This window comes from Mesoplodon mirus (genome assembly GCF_964341445.2).
Source record: "Mesoplodon mirus genome assembly, chromosome: 6".
In the NCBI taxonomy this organism is placed as follows: Eukaryota; Metazoa; Chordata; class Mammalia; order Artiodactyla; family Ziphiidae; genus Mesoplodon; species Mesoplodon mirus.
The window spans coordinates 74,925,460-74,944,409 of NC_138982.1; the positions used below are offsets into that span (position 1 = coordinate 74,925,460).

Below are 18,950 nucleotides of genomic sequence, written 5' to 3' on the forward strand. Positions count from 1 at the left end.
ATATCGGTGTGGCTGTTGCTTCCCTTCTGGTCTCCAGATCTCGTGCAGAACTGTCTCTGCTGATCCCCTCAACCGCGAACTCGCAGCAGAGGGGCTTCTAAGAAAAGGGGCCCGGCCAGCCACCCCACGCCCATCATCTCGGCCCCCGCGCGCCTGCTTGCCTTGCTTACAGCCGTCCTTTGAGACAAATTCCTAAAGGAAGACAGGCACAAACTCACCTCCCACCCAACGCGACGCCCCCATCGCCACTGTCCCCGCCCCCAGAAGAGGGGACCGGACCTCCCATCACTTCTGGGCGGGCTGCCCCATCCTGCAGGCCATGGGAATAATTCCGGCCATTCCCGTCACATCCTGCTCTACCAGGGAGGAGCAAGGAGGAGAAAACAAAAGCGTGCGGTGGATAAACAGGCAGGCACGTTTCCATCAGAAGCAGGACGAGGCGCGGCTGCCACAGCTGTCACTCCTGGTGGCAGCCGCGGCGCTGGTACCGACAACGATCCTCTTCCATGAACCCATCCAACTCCCTGGGACCCCGAGCAGCTGCTGGGGGTTCGTGGCCTGGTGGGTGACCCAAACCTTTGCTTCTAACGGGTCTGAGCCTCAGCCGTCGGGCCCGAGGGCATCGCTGTGGCCGTCCACCGGCCTGGAGGATGAAGAGGACCTGGGTTCTCTGGCTCCTCACCCTGCTGAGTCGGGCCCTGCCACCCCTGCTTTGGGCCTGAAGAGTCCCAAGTGGCCAGGCCACAGCCTCCACCCACGGCCCCAGGAAGCCTCACTGCGTCCCCGCAAGGAAGCTCTCTTCCCCTCGGGACTGAGCCCTCTAGAACCGAGAGTCACAGGACAAGAAGCACAGATTCTGCGGGGCATCAGGAGAGGTAATAGGGAGAGGGGCCACCCCCTTCGCACCCCTTGATTCCAGATCCAGCAATCCTGGAGCAAGAGCACCACTGGTTGCGGAGCCCAGACCGTGTCCCGGGAGACATCGCCCCCGCCCTGGCCCGCACGGGGTTGCCACCTAGCCGGCACAGTAACTGAGTCTTCCAAAGGCCGTCAAGCACACCTCGTAGACTGCCCAAAGCATGCAGCCCTGACAACACCAGATGGGGCTGGGGATGCGGAATGACAGGAGCTCTCGTTCACGCCAGTGGGAATTCAGAATGGTGCAGCCTCTTTGGAAGATGGTTTGATTATTTCTTACAAAACTAAGCATCCGCTTACCATACGCTCCAGGAGCACACTCCCTGGTACCTACCCAAAGGAGCTAAAACCCATGTCCACACAAAAGCCTGCACAGGGATGTTTACAGCAGCTGTATTCATAGTTGCCAAAACTTGGAAGCAACCAAGATGTCCTTCAGCAGGTGACGGATAAATAAACGGTGTCCCACACAGACAATGGAATGTGATTCAGCACTAAGTGAAATCAGCTATCAAACCACGAAAAGACACAGAGGAACCTGAAATGCATTTAACTAAGTGAAAGAAGCCAATCAGAAAAGGCCTCATGATGCCACCTCTATGACACTCTGGAAAAGGCAGAACTATGGAGACAGTAAGAGGATCGGTAGCTGCCAGGGGGCAAAGGGGCAGAGGGTTGGGTAGGCAGAGCACGGGATTTTTAGGGCAGTGAAAGCACCCCGTATGCTATTCAACATGCATGTCCTATACGTATTCTGTGAAACTCACACCTCGGTGTGCGCTTGAGTGATGGTAGGCGCTACTGTACTTTAATTGCAGGGTCTGCATGTCCACCGCTATTGTACAGGAACATGACTGGTATTAGGATGTTGTTATGTTCTCCGACCTCGCTGAACTCACTGGCTTTTGTGTAGGTTCTGTAGGAGTTTCTCCCTAGGTCATCGTGCTGCCTAGGGAGAAAGTAGACAGTTCCACTTCTGGTCTTCCCACCTGCATGCTCTTCTTTCTCTTGCCCTGTCACGCCGAGCAGACCCTCCAGCACAAGGCTGAATAGAAGTGGCGACAGTGGGTATCTTTCCTTTTTCCTCATCGAGAGGGAAACATTCTGTCTTTTGCCATTTAAGTATGATGTGAAGTGTGGTAATTTCATGTACGCCCTTTATCAGGTTGAGGAACTTGCCCTCCATGCTTGGTTTGCCGAATTTTTATTGGGAATGGATGTTAGATTTGCCAGCCACTTTTATTTTTTTGCATTTTTGAGGTAATCATATTGGTTTTCACTTTGCTCTATGAATATAGTAATTTACATTGGTTGATTTTCAAATGTAAACAAAACTTGCATCCCTGGAATAAACACCACTTGGTTACGATGAGTTATTCCTTTTAAGAAATCTTGTTGGATTCAATTTGCTAAGCTTTTGTTAAGAATGTCTGCCTATCTATTCATGTCCAATATTGCTTTGTAGTTTTATTTTCCTGTAATGTCTCTATTCTCTATCTGGTTTTGCTATCCAGCCCTGCTGGTTTCACCGAATCCATATATTTGTACAACCGTGTCATGTCTGACGCTTGCCCGCATTCCCTGAGGTTCACATGGATGCTGTGCTTGGGTCTCTGGCCGTTAGTCCGGAGCCACTAAACTCACTTTGCCACCCACTGGGGGTCTCCCCCTGCACGATGGCCTGTCCACAGAGCAGCTCCTCCTGTTCTCGAAAGCCAGCCCTTCGCATCGGTCCATGATGCTGTTTACTTATTCATTGATTTATTGTTCTGCATGTTTAGTTCTTAGCTCAGGGGAGCCCCGGTGGGGCCTTTCTCCCGCCCTGACCTGCTCCGCCGGGCTCTGCCTGACCCTACAGCCAGGGTCCTCAGCTAAGGAGGGCTACCCCTGGAGGGCTACACCAGAACCACTTGGAGCCACGTTTAGAGTTTGAAAAAAACATGTTTTATATTTTCTTCACATTTTATTTATAAAATAAGTCCCACTAAAGCCAGATCATTCTCACGTTTCATGTCTAAATAAAAGAGGGCTCAAAAACTGTTATCTGCAAGGAATCCGCCCAAATCAAGAAACACAGAAAACAATGTAGGTGCCAAAGGTCTTTATTTCCAATAAGCGAAAAACCAAGTCGCATATAATCTTGATTTTATTTTCTTCTTGAAACATTGTAAATTTCACCATACTGCGTGATTTTGCTGCTCAAAGTGGGGTCAACTGATCAGCTGCACACACGTCAGCTGGGGCCTCCTTAGAAAGGTGGCATTCCGGGTCCCACCTAGGCCTGCTGAATTAGAATCTGCTTTTAAACAAGATCCCCAGGGCGAACCTGTGCACATTATGCTCTGGGTTGATGTCACGCTTAGAATCTTCTCACAGATTTTATCAATATCATCCTATATATTTAGTAGTTGTATAATTTTCTTTTTAAATGTAGGTATTTCGATGATCTGAAACTAATTTTTATGTTAGGTGTGAGAAAAAGTGCTCTTTTTTCCCCCCCACACCTGATACCTTTTCTTGAGTAAGTGGTCCATCATTCTCCTACTGGGGACATATTAAGTCGACAAAAAGAAAAGCAAATTTATATATATTTTGTCTTTTTCCTTTTTAAAAAAAATTTTTTGGCTGTGCCACGTGGCATGTGGGTTCTTTGTTCCCCTACCAGGGATTGAACCTGCACCCCCTGCAGCGGAAGTACGGAGTCTTAACCACTGGTCCTCCAGGGAAGTGCAGGATGATCTTACATTGTTCAAAGAAAAGATACTGCAGAAGAAATGAATAGCACTCCATAGATGTCTGAGCTCTGACAGAATGAGCGATTCAGAGCCTGATGGAAGAAAACTGTGCCTAAATCACAGGCCTTTCTTTAAAGCACGTGGTTCCCATACAGAAAACAGCCAGTGGTTGAGATGGGGGTAAGGGTGAGAGGTGGGTACAGTCATTATTTTGAGCCTGCAAAAATAACTCTCCTAAAGACCACCTATTCTATGATACCATTTATAGGACGTACCCAGCGTTTGCAAACCCATAGGGACAGAAAGAAGGTTAGTGGGTAGGGAGTGCTAATGGGTATGGGATTCTTTGGGGTGATGAAAATGTTCGAAAATTGGTTGTGGTGATGGCATGTGAACACACTACCACTGAAGAGCGCACTTTAAAAGGATGAACCCACATGGCACGTGCATTCCAGCTCATCAGTGGCCAGTGTTTGTCCAGTGCATTGATTACACGAGCCCTGCCGGTTCTAGGAGGAACCGTGCACCACGTGCATTGATTTACCTGCCTGAGTTTTCACCTCCGTACAGCCTGCCTTGTCACACCTGTATTTGGGGCCGCTGTTTCACCTGTCTACTGTTCGGGCTTACTGTAGGCCTCGTGTCCTGAGAAGGGGGGGACTGCAGGGCACCCCGTGGATACGTGGACTCGTAGTGAAGCGTTACCTAGAGAGGCGCCTCTTGCATGCGCCCTGATACCTGGCCAGGTCCCGGGCGGCCCCGCGGACACGCGACCCAGGTGTCTAAACCTCGGACACTGGACTCGGGCGTTTGGCCCCTTGGATACTGGGATCCGGGCGGCCCGGCCCTGCGGACACTCGACCCGGGTGGTCTGGCCCCTCAGTCACAGGACTTGGACGGCCTGGACCCCCGCGCAGCAGCCTCAGCGCCCGAACACCGCGCCCCCAACATGGGCGCCCAGCTCAGGCCAGGGCGCCGCGGCAGGGGCGTGGCGGGCGGTGGGTGTGGCCGGGCCACGGGGCGCAGCCGTGGGGCGAGGCGGGGCGGGGCTTGGGAGAGTCTGCTATGGCAGGTGGGGGACGGTGCGGAAATCGCCGGCCGTAGCGCGCCTGCGCCGCCCGTCCGCAAAGGCAGACCCGCCATTGCCGGCGGGCGGCGCAGGCGCCCTTCGGCCGGCGGTTTCCGCAACCCCGCCTGCCCGACCTGGCCCAGCCCACCCGCCCGCGTGCCCCACGCCGCTGGCGGCGGCCTGTAGGGCCCCGGGAAGCGGGAGCCGCAGGCGGTGGGCCCGGCGGGCCCCGAGGGCGCGGACGCGGCGCTCGGCGAGGCGGGGCTGCGTTTCAGGACCACCGATCTGAGCCTTGTGGAGATGACGGAGATCGAGTACATGCAGCTGCAGCACATCCTCTACTCGCACATGGAGGCGGCGGCGGCCGCCGGCGAGCTAGAGACGCGCGTCAACTCTTGCTTCCTGGCGGCGGCGGCGCCGGGCGCAGCGGCGGGGGGCTTCGCTGCGGCCGTGGGCGCGGCGGCGGGGTCGCGCCGCCCGTGTACCCGGTGCTGTGCCGCCTGCGCTGGCCGATGGTGGCTTCGCGGGCGCCAGCCAGTGCCTGGGCCACATCGACTTCCAGGAGCTGCGCATGATGCTGCTGAGAGAGGCGGGAGCGCCCCCCGCCGCCGAGAAGTCGCCGGGCGCCGACGGTCCAGGCGCCGGCAAGGAGAACGTGGCGGGCGCGTCCGAGGCGCGGGCCAAGTCGGCGGTGCGCGTCCGCCTGGAGGACGGCTTCAGCAGCATAGCAGCCGAGCCCCCGCCAGCCCCGCGCGGCGCGGATTCCCCCGAGCCCGGCATGGCGCTCTACAAGTGGGTGCATCCCCCAGGGAGCGGGCCCAGCTGGGTCAGGGTGTAGACCAGGGTCCTGTGCAGAGAAGCACCAGGCTGTGTGCGGGTATAGACCAGGGTCCTTGCAGAGAAGCACCATCCTGGGTGTGGGTGTAGACCAGGGTCCTCAGCAGAGGCCACCGGCCTGTATCCGGGTGGAACCAGGGGCCTCTGCAGGGAAGCACTAGCCTGGGTCCGGGTGCAGACCAGGGACCTGTGCAGAGAAGCACCAGCCTCGGTCTGGATGTAGACCAGGGTTTTCTGCAGAGGCCAGCGGCGTCACTGCAGCTTGCATCTTAACAGGGAGCAGACCTCAGTGGGTCTGGAGGCTGAGCTGAAAGTTTGTGTGCTCTGTGCAGGCACAGGAAGCAGATATCAAGTGCACAGCCTGCAGCATTACCTTTGCGGCGTGCGCTCTGCGTGTGCATGTGGAAGAGAGAGGAGTTGAGGTAAGTCCACACATGTTCCTGAGGAAGAAAGGTTTTGTCCCCAAATCACCCACCTAAATGTCAGGAGAGACCTCTGCTTCCCCGTCTGTTGACTCAGGTTGAGGCTGACCTGATCTTGCACAGATGCATCCCCTGGGAGGACAGACGTCATGTTGTGAGGCTTTGAGTGTAAAATGCAGCTTCATCCTTGAGCCAGACTGCCAGCCCATAAGTGATCTCGCAGCAACAACTATCGGGGAGGAGGAGCCTGTCTGCTAGGGTGTCTCCTCAGCTTTCTGTGTGTCCCCACCCTGTAGTTTTCCCCATTTTGCCCATAGTCGTCAGATTTTGGAGGATGGCCAAAAAAACAGAGATTGGTGTCAGAAGTGTGATGGGAAGGGAGGTGTAACTAAAAGATGACACACAGCCACACCTTCCAATGTGAGGAAGAAAGTTTGAACTTGTCCCCTACAACACTAGCTGATAATTGTTTTGTAGAGATTTCCGTGATGGGGGGCATTCATGGTAACAGCTTCGAGTTCCATTCCAGAAAATCAAGTGTTAGTGATTGTGGTGTTTCAGGAAACTTACCTGCCACATACTCTTCATGTGTTTCTGGGTTTCTCTTGTCTTGGCAGTTTGGTAACTCTTACTCGCCATCCCTCCGAATTAATGAATGTTCCACTTCATCAGCCACAAAACAACTGTAGAACATTAGTGAACAACAAAACCGCTGCTGCAGCTACTGCTCTTCAATCTACAGGCCCTCTGTTTACTGCAAAGAGTTGCTCTACTAGTGGAAATTGTAATCTTTCACAAACACAGGTAGGGAGAAAGATTTGCGAAGCTTTGCTCTTTTGTGTTAAATGGAGAAATTGTATTTTAGTTAGGTCCCAAGGATGTTTCTTTCTTTCATTGAGCTCGATAACTTGTTAAAATCGAGAGTATTTATGTGGTTCGGGGATATTTAAAAATCCGTCGTGCACCTAAAGTTCTTCAAGTTCATGTGAATAACTTTGACGTTACTTCTGTTAAAGTGCCTTTTATTTGTGCGTAGAGAGGAGATTGTCACCTGTTGATAACGTTGCTGTTGCTTCATTGTTTTCCAGAGTTCTAGTAACTCACGTTGTGTACTTGAAGCTACCAAGCATCAGGATATTGGATTGCCGAGAGCATTTTCTTTCTGTTATCAGAAGTAAATTGAATCCACTAAACAGACTTTGGGTAGTAGAAACAAAGCTTTGCCTGAGCAGGTTCGGATTAAAGTAGGAGGTAAGCGATAAAATAGAAGCTGGCAGGTGCTTTCTCCTCCTGCCTGATGTCTCTGCCCCCCCCTTTTTTTTTTTTGGCCACGGGTGGGGGAGGGAAGAGAGGTGGTTTATAAACCAATGAAAGGATCTCGGAAGCCTGCTTGCATCTTAGGAATCCTTCTGTCCCTCTGCCCAGTCACCTCACTTGGAACATCCTTGCGAATTTTGAACATCACGTTTATCCTTGGCCTGGAAACGTTGAGTTTAGGGGCTGCTTTTTCTTAACAGTAACCTCCTTAAACAGAAACATAATAGACTTAGGTACATTTTCGATACTGACAGCAAATTTAGGGTTTTTTTTTTTTTTGTCTCTTATTTCATACTTCATGAGTGAGGCAGGAGTCTGAAATCCGCTCAGAGCTTTAGGGGACCATCTGCAGATGGGCAAAGGATTGAGTTGGGAGCAAGAGGCCATAAGTTGATACAGAAAGTCTTAGAAAAAAAGAAATTTCTGAAGGCAAACTTTGCTTACCCCTGATGTTAACACTCATGTTCCTGGAAAACATTCTTTTTCGAGTTATCCAACAATAACACAGCTTACACTCAGCTTTTCAAGAGCTGATAAAGACAGGGTAGGGATGGAGCTCTCCGTCTTTCTCCCACGCCAGTGATTAATTTTCCATTGTTCTTACGACATTGCTCGTGAAAGTGTATGTTAGCATTTGTAAGGTATAAAGGTTAAAATTAAAATAGTCCCTGTACTGACTACTCAGCTGAAGAACCAAAATATTACCAATACTTGTGAATTCCTCTCTATGTCTTTTGAAAAGCTATCACCATTCTGAAATGTGTGTTAAGTGATTCTTTCACCGTAGAGGGTTTGGCTTTGTACGGTACCTCGGGAATGCACATCACCACAGGTACTTATTAGACGCCTGCTGTACTGTCATAGAAATTTGACATATTTCTATGTCAAATATGTAGCACAGGTCAAAGCTATGACGTGATTACTCCTTTTGTGGGGGGAATCTCACTTGTAAGGTGAGGGCGTGTTTAATCCTAAACCACTTAGGTTCTGTCCTCTTCTGAGCATTGCAGTTAGAATATCAGTTGTCATCTTAGAATAATTGCATCTCAAGAAAATCTTTTGGAGAAAATATTTCTAGGTTTGTTTTTTTTTTCCCATTCTGAGTATCAGAAAAATCAAACAACTTCTTGGTTTTTTTATTCATAGATGACAGTTAAAATGGCTCTTGATTTAAAAGGGGGACTTTTGATTGTATTGCTGTATAAGCTGTATTGATTACATAATACCTGGGGTGGTTTTTTTTTTTGCGGTACGTGGGCCTCTCACTGTTGTGGCCTCTCGCGTTGCGGCACACAGGCTCCGGACTCGCAGGCTCATTGGCCATGGCTCACGGGCCCAGCCGCTCCGCGGCATGTGGGATCTTCCCGGACCGCGGCATGAACCCGTGTCCCCGGCATCAGCAGGCGGACTCTCAGCCACTGCGCCACCAGGAAAGCCCTCTGGGGTGTTTTAATTTAGTTTATGTTCAGTTGTATAGTTTGAAACTTAGAGCCTTGTGCCGGATGTTTCTATGGAATTTTGGAGCGCTTCTTGTTGGTTCTGTGTGCTCCTTACCCATTCATGTTTATATCTTGAATCGAAAATACCAAAATATATATTCAGCATTCACGAGGGTAAGTTTAGAAGAACCAAACAATTAAAATACCACTTTTTCCTTCTTTTGCAAAGAAGAAGCACTATGTAAACAAGCAAGAAATAAGAGGAGTTGGAGTAGGATACGTCAGTTGGACAGAAACAGAAACAAAGAACCCTAGGAGAGCTCCAGAATGTGGGTGAAGGCTCCACAGCAGCGCAGGGTGCTTGGCCGTCGGTGGAGTCGCCCCAGGCCGCCCTCGGGGAGCAGAGGCAGAGCGGGCCCCCACGGGGCAGGTCCCAGTGGAGGGAGAGGCCCAACCGAATGGAAAGAGATAGAAGGTAATGCGTGCCGTCGGTGGTATACAGTTGTCCTAGACGCCAAGCTGATGAGAGTCAGTGCTGGTAACAGGCACCTTTTTGTAGAAAACAATGGTGTAGGCACTTCTGTGTTCAAGGGAGGGAAAGCTGGCAAGAGTCAATGGTCACCTTGCTTTGCTAGGTGGATGGGGGTAGCCAAGACCACCCCCAGGTTTGAAGATGCATTAGGAGGACTCATGGCTTTGATTTATTTTGGGCAAAGAACCCAGCAAAGTCAGCAGAGGCGCATGGGGAGAGGTCTAGGGGCCCCAGGCGCCAGCTCCCCAGAACACCTATCAGTGGAGCCACTCAGGCTGCCTATAACCCCCCAGCACTGGTGACATGTTCCCGGACAGCAAAGCTCCTTAGAGACTCGGGGCCCTGGATCCCAATGGGGGCTGGTCGTGGAGGGCATTTCCTACGTGGCACGTGGCCAAATCCCAGACGCCCAGAAGGAAAGCTGGTGTTTAGCATAAGCCAGTGACCAGTGGTGGTGGGAACCCCCCCGAAATCTAAGTTCCCAGGTGCTGGCCGGGGCCCCCTTCCTGGGAGGGAGTCGGCCTGTATGCTGGGTTACTCCGTTTTGCTTGGTTCTTTTAAGGATATTGAAGAAGGAGGAAGTTACAGCTTATGTAAATTGTTTTATCTGTGGATTTTATTTGTGCTGTTCTGTGTAGAAGCAAAAGGTGGTTACTTTTTCTGTTATAGCTGGGTACGGGATGATTCCCTAACATAGAGTTAATTAACTTAGTCATTTATTGAGTACTTTGTACCGGTTTCTGTTTTAGGTTCAGGAAATAGAGCATTGAGCAAGACAAATATTCATCTCTGAACCTACAGTGTGGAGCGGTGGAAATTTATTTCTTTAAAGGGATATATTAAAGCTAGGCAGCTAGATCCCTTTCCTAAGGGTGTGTCCACACATACACGCCAAGTGATGGGCATCACTGAACTCACCGTGAATCATAATGGGCATGGTTTATATTTATTTAATAAACATTTGCTGAGCACCTACCGTCTGAAAAAAAGCCTTATGTGTACTACGTGTTGACGGTAAAAGTTTAAATTCTTGCTCTGCCATTCCCTAGTTTAACAACTTCCTACACATTCTTTACCTCTCCACCTGAGTCTCTCGTCTATAAGATAGGTATATTACCTAGTGCGTAGATGGGACACAGGAAGTAAAGGAGCTGAAATGTAGTGTCTGGCCCAGTGCCTGCAGTTACAGAGCATCTAGTGAATTCCTGCTGTTGTTGTTACCTTAGAAAGTTGCTCTAAAGTTCTGAGCGTACAGGTGGGGAAATAGAAACAAGGGCCGTATTATCTGAAGGTAATACGTAAAAGTTAAAGATGGTCTAAGACTCCAGTTGTGATGTAAATCATCCCTAAAAAGACCAGGTTTGGGGATATTAACCGGCTGGTAGCCTGTGGTCCTTTATGAACCGGGGACCCTTGGAGAATCAAAGCTGTGAATCCTAGCTTCTGTGACTTTCTTGGCACCTGGAGGGCAGGTGAGTGAAAGAATGTCCTGCCCAGAAGAAACGCACACACAATTTTGCTTCCAGTTTCAGGGGGTTTGGGTCCATCCTTGGTCTAGAGACTTGGACCTGGTCCTTGCTCCTGGCCCAGGAGAAGTAAACGGGAAATTTTCCAGGGAGCGTGACTGGGCTTAGTGGGCCACTGAGGGGTGTGTGGCCGCTGTAGAGGGGAGCCCCGAGGTGAGGGACTGCCCTTCCTGCGCTCTCAGTGGCCAGGCCGCGAGCTGATTCCTCAAGACACACAGACACCTGCTTTCTTCCTTTGTTCTGCTTCAGCTTCTCTATGTGATTCCTTTGGCTTTTGAGTGTAAGCGCAGAATCCGCATTTGTTGTGATGAGTTGAATCTTTTAGTCCCGTTCTGAAACGCCGAGACCGATAAGGCCACGACTCTGCAGTGGACTACAGCGTTCGTGAAATATATTCAGGAAAGACATGGCGATTCTCTTCAAAAGGTTAGTATCTAGGCCAGGAGATTTTCACAATCCTGTAAACGTATCAGTGTTGTTATTTATCCTTTTTCCTCTAAGATGTCCCAAACTGTCCTTTGTTTCCTGGAACCAAATGACAGATGCTGAGTCCAGTGTGAATAATGCCCAGCGCATCACTTATCAAGGTCCTAACCACAGCCCGGATTTGTGGTCAGCTGGCAGTTAGGCACCGGCTCTGTGCAGTGGATTGTTTGGGGGCTTAAAGGGCTTTCAGAGACGTGCCTGTAGGATATGATTTTTTCCCCCCTCAGAAGATGTTGTGAAAGGGATAAAGCACAAATAGAAAAAAGAAGAGGCAATTAAATGTCAAATAAATAATCTGGATTTCAAACGTGTTCAGAAGGCAGAGAAGAGCAACACTGTGGCCTGGGGGATTGGGGGGGGGACTCGGGGGCTCGAGCATCCCAGTTCCCTTAGGACAGCCAGCTCGACCTTGACCGTGTCTGTCTGGGCCGAGGAGCCGTTGATTCCCTGCAAGCCACCTGGGCTCCCGGTGGGAGCAGATGCTGGGTGTGACTGAGGGTCCCGCATTATTCACAGTCACCGAAAGGTGGAAGCAATCCAAGTGGTGGAAACAATCCAATCAACAGACGAATGGATAAGCAGAATGTCTGTATAGCCAATGGATTACTATTCAGCCATGAAAAGGAATGAAGTTCTGACACATGCCTCACAATATGGATGGACTTCCAAAACAGGATGCTGACTGGGAAAAGGCAGACACAAAAAGACAAATAGTGTATGATTGCACTTACGTGAAGTACCTAGAGCCATCAGATTCATAAATTCAAAAAGGGGAATGAGGGGGGCCAGAGACTGGGGGAGGCAGATAGATGGAGGGAACATGTTTCACAGGGACAGAGTTTGAGTTTGGGGAGATGAGAAAGTGCTGCAAATAGATAACGGTGATGTTTATACAACATCACTTACTTAAGCCACTGAATTATACACTTCCAAATGGTAAAAAATGGCAAATTTTATGTTACATATATTTTACCACAATAAAAACATATAAACTTAGACTTAATTGTGTAGCAATGCTATGCTTAAAGAACAAAAACTTACAGAAATGTATACATGCACAAAAACAGAGAGACTAGAATAATGAACTCTCGTGTGCAATAACTCAGCTTTAGGTATAACTTTGTTTCACCTATACATCGCCATCCTCCCACCGTCACTGAATTATTTTAAAGCATTTCCATATGTCATATCATTTTCATTCACAAATGTATCTCTAAAAAGAAAAGGGCTGTTTAAAAGCACAACCACGTCATCATCATCTTCCTTAATCTCCATCCCTGTCCAGATTTCTCTGATTGGCTCACAAGTGTCTTTTTACTGTTGAATTACTTAAATCAGTATCCAAAGACTGCATTTGGTTCATAGCTCTTAAATACCTTTTAATCTGTTATGGCTCCCCTTTCCTATTTTCCTTGCTGTTTGTTTATTGATGAGGCTGAATGTTACTGAACGCTATTTGGGTCCACTTGCCTGCGCACAGTAAAGGCAATTTGCTGCCACCAGTTGCGGTGAAAAAAAGTTCAGCGTTTCTTGCAGGCGCCAAACAAGCAGTTTGGGCAGCTAATGCTCAAAAGACCTGAAGTTCTTGTTTGGCACCCGCAATAAAAGCTGCACTTTCTTTTACTGCAAGCCAGTGTCAGTAGATTGGCCTTACTGTGCGCGGGTGAGTGGACACAAATTTGGGTGAGTGGACCCATCATCTCGGCCCCCCACGTGCCTGCCTGCCTTGCTTGCAGCTGCCCTTTGAGCCAAATTCCTAAAAGAAGACAGGCACAAACTCACCTCCCACCCAACACGACTCCCCCCATCGCCACTGTCCCTGCCCCCAGGAGAGGGGACCGGACCTCCCGTTACTTCTGGGCGGGCTGCCTGGTCCTGCAGACCATGGGAATAAGGCCAGCCTTTCCCATCGCATCCTACGCGACCAGGGATGAGCAAGGAGGAGAAAACAAAAGCGTGCGGTGGATGAACACGCAGGCACGTTTCCATCAGAAGCAGAACGAGGCGCGGCTGTCACAGCTGTCACTCCTGGTGGCAGCCGTGGCGCTGGTACCGACACCGACCCTCCTTGATGACCCTGGCCACGCTCCCTGGGCCCCCGAGCAGCTGCTGGGAGTTCGTGGCCTGGTGGGTGACCCAAACCTTTGCTTCTTCCGGATCTGAGCCTCAGCCGTCCGGCCCGAGGGCATCGCTGTGGCTGTCCACCGGCCTGGAGGATGAAGAGGACCTGGGTTCTCCGGCTCCTCACCCTGGATAGTCGGTCCCTGCCACCCCTGCTTTGGGCCTGAAGAGTCCCAAGTGGCCAGGCCACAGCCTCCACCGACGGCCCCAGGAAGCCTCACTGCGTCCTCGCGAGGAAGCTCTCTTCTCCTCAGGACTGAGCCCTCTAGAACCGAGAGTCCCAGAACAGGAAGCACAGATTCTGCAGGGCATCAGGAGAGGTAATAGGGAGAGGGGCCACCCCATTCGCACCCCTTGATTCCAGATCCAGCAATCCAGATCGCAGAGCTTGGTTCTAACTGGGCCGTTGGGCCAACCCCAAACAAATGTTCCATGATTTCCCCAGAGCTACGTAGTCCCTGCCTTCATGTTTCCAAGAAAGGTGCTTTAGCCCTGGATTTTTTTTTCCAACCTCTTTATTGGAGTATAGTTGCTTAAAATGGTTTGTTAGTTTCTCTTTTATAACAAAGTGAATCAGCTATCCACATGCACATATCCCCATATCTTAGTCATGGATTTTAAGGAAATAAGATCTGTGACCTTTAGAACGATTTCTTGTTGTATTCAACAAACATTTATTGCATCCTGTGTGCCAAGCACCCTGGTTGTAGCAGGGACCAGAAGGGTGGCCTTCCCAGCCCTGGAGACGTGTGTAATGGGGTCCTGTGAGGGTCGGCAGCCATGTCCCTGGAGCCTGGGGCCCCTTGTTGGCACTTGAGGGTGGCGTGTATTGACCATACACGTCTCCACGTCTAGTCCTCTGCTCTCCCATCTTAACACGGCAGAGACGTCTCAGGGGTCGCCTGGGGAGGCCCAGCCCCAACCCTGTTGTGAAGCGTTCTGCCTAATGCATTTCCTGAGCACCTTCTGTTTGCTAGCTGCCCGTGTTCTTGCAGACTTAGGTTAGCAGTGAGTTTAGGAATAAGGTGTATCTTTAATTTCCTTCTGATTTTCCACCGAGAACTGTCTTCTATTAGTATTCGATTAAATTCAGGCTGTTCCAGGCGAAGCGAGTTATGCTCTGATAAGAAAGGGCAGAATTAAAAGTTGGGCAGTGGGCCCCTCCCCTGATTGTCTGCTGTTACCGGGGGTCACCATTTCTTTCTGGCGAGCAGTGCCCCTCCCAGCATGTATGCGTGTGTGAGCATCACCATGGCTTGTGGAGGAAATGCGTCACTGGAACCTGGACACGGGGCGACGCCCAGTGCTTCAGGTGGCCCTTCGTGTGGGTGGGGTTTATCTTCTTGGTGAGGCGGGGAGGGTTTGGAGTGGGGACTCGGCTCCCGTTTTCTTCTTGGCGGTGGAGTTGTGGGTCCTGCTGTTGACACTGGAAGTCTCTCCGTGACTGAGCACAGGGTGCCTTATTGGCGCGGAGCCCCTTCCCTGGCAGCCCGCGGACTGGGTCTTTTTTGTGTGTGTTTTCCAGATGTTCCAGGTACTGATTGTTTTTTATTTCTGTTAACATGACGTGTTTTACCTTTTTTATACACGTGTTGCAAGCTACCAAGTGACTTCCATTTGGCTCTTACAGAGCGAAGATTGAATGTTTACAGGTCAGTTCACTGTTGTCCTTGGGTCCCTGCAGTTGGCACTGTGTCCAGTAGAGGCCTGATTTCTCATACAACTGGTGGCTTCGGGAAGTCCTTTAAGAAACACTTTCCTTAAAGAGTCCCTTTTGCATTTCTTCTTACTTAAATGGTGGCGTCAGGTACAGTGGAAACCTAATGTTACTCTCTTTAAGGCCAGCATCAAATGATGTGTGTTAATTCCACTGCAAAGGCTGTGTGACTAAAAGCTAATGGACATGTACTATTTGGGAAGGAGGAGGCCTAACGGTCTACATTGAGCTCCGTTGATCTTAAGCTCCCACACTTCCTGGAGTCTCTCGCTTAGGCCTTTTTTTAAAAAAATTCCAAACTCTAATTTATCCCCCTGCCCGAGCATGCGGGCCGTGGGATACACTTTGTTTTCTATGTCTGAGTCTATTTCTGTTTTGTAATAAGTAAGTTCATTTATGTCAATTTTTTTAGATTCCACATATAAGTGATATATATTCGTCTTTCTCTGATTTCATTTAGTATAATAATCTCTGTGTCCATCTATGTTGCTGCAAATGGCGTTTCATTCTTTTTCATAGCTGAGTAATGTTTTGATGTATACATTAACCACATCTTCTTTATCCATTTCATCCATCAGTGGACATTTAGATTGCTTCCACATCTTTGCTATTGTGAATAGTGCTGCAGTGAACAGTGAGGTGCATTTCTCTTTTCAAATTAGAGTCTTCTGCAGATACATGCCCAGGAGTGGGACTGCTGGATCCTATGGCAACTCTAGTTTTTAATGGAACCTCCATACTGTTCTCTTCATTTTATTTTTTGAGTATAGTTGACCCTTGAAGAACATGGGTTTGAACTGTCCAGGTGCACTTACCCAGGGACTTTTTCCAGTTGTAAATACTATGGTACTGCACAGTCTGCTGTATACATAGGTCAAGTACAAGTTATACCCAGGAACTGGATGGGAGTCCAGTTCATGCGTTGTTCAAAGGTCACCTCTAATTTTGAGGGTAAGTTGTTCCGTAATTTTGAATAGGTAATTGTATGCGTTTTAATAAGAATTGTTGTAGCCCTGATTATAAAACTTACTTAGTAGATGTGATTATCTTGTTTGTAATTTGTAAAGCAGATGTTTCTCTCTTGAGTGTCAAACTTAGGTGCTATGGTTTTGTTTCTCATATGCTGATAGAGACACTCAAGAGGTATTCAATACACCTTTACTACAGGAAGGGAAATGACGTTCCCCCCCAGTGTAAAGAGAGCTGTACTGTGTTTGGGTTGCAAAGATAACTTTATATAGAGAGAAAATTAGGATATAAAGAAAGGATATAAAATATGAAAGGATATAAAGAAAGCAGAAACCCCAGAAATGGCACCATTTGGAAGCCCAGTTACAGCTGTGGATGTGTTTGTGAACTTGGTTGGGGCGGGGTGGGGTTGGGGGTCAAGATGTGCTGGGAACTGTTACCTGCTGGCTTCGCTCAAGGGTGCGGGGCTCTTTCCATGGCAGGGGCTGTAGAGTTCATCATCCTTTAATTACAGTCTTAAAGAATTGCATCATACAGCTGTTTCTGGGTTTTTCTCAAACTGGTCTCCTGGTGATGGACACTGGTTTGTGTCCCTTAGTTTACAAAAAAAAAGGCATGCTGGGAGCCCCCTTACAAATGACACAGGTTATTTATCATATTCTGACTGGCACTTGACACGATGGAGTTTCACAGTTGTCCCCATTTCCCTGGGCAGCACACCGAGCTGTTAGGTTTGCAGTTGGGGTTGAAGGCAGGGACACCCTGGTGTGCAGCCTGCCTTCTTCCGTGGTGCTGCCCCTTGAGCCTCCCAGCCCCCTCTCTGCTTATCAGAGGACTTACCCTACTTGTTAGTGTGTGGGTGTGGTCATGCTGTGGTCAGCGGAGGAGGACACTGGGGGCTGCCTTGGTCAGGACTTGGCATGCTGAGCCGGCACAAGGAGTGGTCCCCCTGAAATGCCCCCAGTGCCCCATGGAGACAGGGCTAGGTCAGTGCTAGCCATTGACTCTTTCGGTTTGTTAGATTGTAATTTAAACAGTATTTGTGTTTTTAGTAGTAAGGTGGCTTTCTTCTGCACTTTCGCGACCCGGGCAGTGGTGGCAGGAGTCGGAGAAGTTGCCTCAAGTTGAGCTCTGCGTGGATCTGTAAAATCCTGTTTTTATTTAATAACTGCTTTATTTAAGCTTGGACCTTCCCCACTGCCCCCCAAAGGTAGACATTGGCCTCTTCTAATCTCAGAGAAAGAAAGGAAGATTCCGGCTCAAGTATACAGTTGAATTCTTGACGTTTGCATTTCCAAGGTCTCCAAGCATTACTTTTGCCCCTTGGCCTGTGGCATGAGATGCAGCTCCACTCATGAAGCACGTACTTGTGAGAAGCAGCAGGCCTTTGGTTTCTTCCTCCAGCCATTTTCTCTTTGGACTTGGGTGGCCGTCCCTCTGAATGCTGCCGTTTCATAACCGGTGGCTTCTCAGTCATCCGAGGAGAGGTGGGGAGGGTCTGGGAGAGCAGCCTCCTGGAGCATCACTGTCACGGCCCTTCAGTCTCACTGGCCCATCAAGAGCAGCCCTTTGAAGTAGCCAGTAGTGTCAAGTCTGTGCCGTTGGCCATACTCAGACTGACCCCTTTACACCTAAAATTAACAAGGACCCCAGAGGGCTTTTGTTTATGTTGTGTCTATTGATATTTTCCATATTTGGCATTAAAAATGAGACATTTAAATATACTTAAAGATAATAACGTAAATAACACTTTATGGCAACTATGTTCCAAAAGAAAAACAATTTAATGAGAAAGGTAGTGTTGTCCTAGGGTTTTGCAGGTCTCCTGAACGTCTGGCTTAAGCGACAGTAGCCGGATTCTCTGGTCTCCTTCGTCCTATCTCTGTCATTTGGCTTCTGAGAAACCACCACGTCTGTGCCCTTAGTGTTGTGCAAATAGTTTGACCTTGGGGGGGCCCTCCTGAAAGGCCCGGGGGCCACACTTTGAGAACCTCTGCTGTAGGTCATGGTTAGAAATGCTCTTGTTGTTGAGAAATGGGAATTTCGAAAGGCAGTTGACTCTGAACCTTAACACCTGGGGAAATGGGTTACTTTTAAGAAGACAGGCAATGTTTTCAGGGGGCCCTCAACCACGTTCTTGCTTTTTGGGAAAAGCGTGGACTATCTGGCTAGTTTGTGGTCCCCAGTGAAGAGGGTTCAGTGCACATGTCCCCCTCAAAGTGGACCGGCGGGAACCAGAGCCCCAGAGTACAGCCGGGGTGCGCTGTGGGTGAGGAGGCCCCAGGGGTCTTTGGGCCTGAGGGAACGGCGGCATTTTGCCTTTATCGTAGGCTGTCCTCACCCACAGCCTCTCACCGGATCCTTACCAACAGCTCTTGCTGCAGCGAGACATGGTGCGCCGGGCCTGCACTGGGTGCTACGGGTGACACGGGGATCTGGCAGCAGTGCCCCCGTGGGTGCTGGAAGGGAGTAGCCAGCCCGGGTGCACTCGGGGCCCAGACAGACCACTGCGGACATGAAAGCGATAGGGTGGGTGGTTAGGGGGGCGGAGCTGGAGGATCAGGGTCCCTAGGAAGCAACCCCTGAGGTGCCCAGCAGGGCTGACTGTCCTGGGGAGCGACTTACTGTGCCCAGGTCCCGTCTGTGACCCTCCCTCCCCCCCACCTCACAGTCACACCCTCTGTCTTGGTTGGGGAAGGATGGGGGAGGCTCCCGTTTGGGGGCCCATCCCAGTGTTGTCCTGGGCGTTTAGCCAGACCTGCCCCATCTTGCAGACTCGGTGAGGACAGGAGCCTGTGCAGTTCAGAGGGTCCCTAAGACCCTGGCGGGGGCCTTGTCTTACAAGCACCAACCCCCAGGGTG

General features: G+C 50.0%; 1 protein-coding gene and 1 pseudogene across 2 annotated transcripts in view; both read left to right on the forward strand.

Annotated features, from left to right (window-relative positions):
• The first annotated feature begins 319 nt into the window (after nucleotides 1-319).
• Nucleotides 320-13,444, forward strand: LOC309805987 (annotated as a pseudogene). Its single transcript has 9 exons — nucleotides 320-875; nucleotides 920-1,027; nucleotides 4,400-4,725; nucleotides 4,909-5,514; nucleotides 6,599-6,785; nucleotides 7,070-7,232; nucleotides 8,967-9,212; nucleotides 11,086-11,221; nucleotides 13,163-13,444. The product of its transcript is annotated as an uncharacterized misc_RNA (transcript).
• LOC309805988 (death-inducer obliterator 1-like) overlaps nucleotides 11,112-18,950 on the forward strand; it is a 43,335-nt gene continuing 35,496 nt past the window's right edge. The window contains 1 exon segment of the mRNA XM_082624355.1: nucleotides 11,112-11,221. The gene's annotated coding sequence lies outside the window, so the exon portion shown is untranslated.